The sequence below is a fragment of the Arachis ipaensis genome, chromosome B7 (genome assembly GCF_059453495.1).
Source record: "Arachis ipaensis isolate K30076 ecotype BB chromosome B7, ASM5945349v1, whole genome shotgun sequence".
Taxonomy (NCBI): Eukaryota; Viridiplantae; Streptophyta; class Magnoliopsida; order Fabales; family Fabaceae; genus Arachis; species Arachis ipaensis.
In genome coordinates this window covers 54,332,501-54,335,000 of record NC_142442.1, presented here as the reverse complement: position 1 = coordinate 54,335,000, position 2,500 = coordinate 54,332,501, and positions in this window count along the sequence as shown.

Sequence of the window (2,500 nt, the reverse complement as noted above, 5' to 3'; positions counted from 1 at the left end):
AAACGGAGCAAACCTGCGATTTTTGAACTGGATTTTTTTGTGCAGCCTTCACATAATATTACCAAGGTTCCCTCAAAATTTCACGAAAAATGCACGAGCCAATTCTGAGATATGAAAATTTGGCTCCTCCGTTGCCACGCTCCGAGCCATCGTTGCAACGGCGGGTGCCTCCGTGGGGGGCGGGGGAGCCCGGCGGCACACCACAACCACAACGTGCTTGCTAGTGTGCCTAGGGGATGGCAAGGCAACGTGCATCTGGCTGGCATTGCGCCCAGCAAGCCTTTGGGCAACTCGAGTTTCAGCATCACGACTCCCCTCCCCCCTATAATAGGCTGCCGAGCCATTACCAAAGTGCCACGGGTAGACGTCCTTTTCCGTGAGGAGACATACTAAAGGAAAGTGCTCTAGAGGTCGAATTTTGACGCCGTTTTTTGCAACAACCTCTAGAAAAATAAGAACTTTCCATCCTCCAAATTTGGTGAATTTACACCGTGCCGATTTTTTTTGACGATTTTTTTACCGCCCGGAATGCCGGAAATTCAAAAAAAATGAAAAACGGAGAAAACCTGCGATTTTTGACCTGGATTTTTTTGTGCAGCCTTCACATAATATTACCAAGGTTCCCTCAAAATTTCACGAAAAATGCACGAGCCAATTCTGAGATATGAAAATTTGGCTCCTCCGTTGCAACGCTCCGAGCCATCGTTGCAACGGCGGGTGCCTCCGTGGGGGGCGGGGGAGCCCGGCGGCACACCACAACCACAACGTGCTTGCTAGTGTGCCTAGGGGATGGCAAGGCAACGTGCATCTTGCTGGCATTGCGCCCAGCAAGCCTTTGGGCAACTCGAGTTTCAGCATCACGACACCCCTCCCCCCTATAATAGGCTGCCGAGCCATTACCAAGGTGCCACGGGTAGACGTCCTTTTCCGTGAGGAGACATACTCAAGGAAAGTGCTCTAGAGGTCGAATTTTGACGCCGTTTTTTGCAACAACCTCTAGAAAAATAAGATCTTTCCATCCCCCAAATTTGGTGAATTTACACCGTGCCGATTTTTTTTGCCGATTTTTTTACCGCCCGGAAAGCCGGAAATTCAAAAAAAATGAAAAACGGAGCAAACGTGCGATTTTTGACCTGGATTTTTTTGTGCAGCCTTCACATAATATTACCAAGGTTCCCTCAAAATTTCACGAAAAATGCACGAGCCAATTCTGAGATATGAAAATTTGGCTCCTCCGTTGCAACGCTCCGAGCCATCGTTGCAACGGCGGGTGCCTCCGTGGGGGGCGGGGGAGCCCGGCGGCACACCACAACCACAACGTGCTTGCTAGTGTGCCTAGGGGATGGCAAGGCAACGTGCATCTTGCTGGCATTGCGCCCAGCAAGCCTTTGGGCAACTCGAGTTTCAGCATCACGACACCCCTCCCCCCTATAATAGGCTGCCGAGCCATTACCAAGGTGCCACGGGTAGACGTCCTTTTCCGTGAGGAGACATACTCAAGGAAAGTGCTCTAGAGGTCGAATTTTGACGCCGTTTTTTGCAACAACCTCTAGAAAAATAAGATCTTTCCATCCCCCAAATTTGGTGAATTTACACCGTGCCGATTTTTTTTGCCGATTTTTTTACCGCCCGGAAAGCCGGAAATTCAAAAAAAATGAAAAACGGAGCAAACGTGCGATTTTTGACCTGGATTTTTTTGTGCAGCCTTCACATAATATTACCAAGGTTCCCTCAAAATTTTAGAAAAAATGCACGAGCCAATTATGAGATATGAAAATTTGGCTCCTCCGTTGCAACGCTCCGAGCCATCGTTGCAACGGCGGGTGCCTCCGTTGCAACGAAACCAGCCAACGATGCACCTAACCCAGCATCCGTTGCAACGCACCCTGCCTCCGTTGCAACGCGCCCAGCCAACGTTGCACCGTCCCCAGCATCCGTTGCAACGCCCCCAGCCAACGTTGCAACGCGCCCTGCCTCCGTTGCAACGCTCCCAGCCAACGTTGCAACGCGCCCTGCCTCCGTTGCAACGTCACCAGCATCCGTTGCAACGCGCCCTGCCTCTGTTGCAACGCGCACGGCCAACGTTGCACCGACCCCAGCATCCGTTGCACTGCCCCCAGCCAACGTTGCAACGCCCCCAGCCAACGTTGCAACGCGCCCTGCCTCCGTTGCAACGTCACCAGCAACCGTGGCAACGCGACCTGCCTCCGTTGTGACGCCCCCAGCCAACGTTGCAACGCCCCCTGCCTCCGTTGCAACGTCACCAGCATCCGTTGCAACGCTCCCAGCCAACGTTGCAACGCGCCCTGCCTCCGTTGCAACGTCACCAGCAACCGTGGCAACGCGACCTGCCTCCGTTGCAACGCCCCCAGCCAACGTTGCAACGCGCCCTGCCTCCGTTGCAACGTCACCAGCATCCGTTGCAACGCGCCCTGCCTCCGTTGCAACGTCACCAGCCAACGTTGCAACGCGCTCGGCATCCGTTGCAACGCCCCCAGCC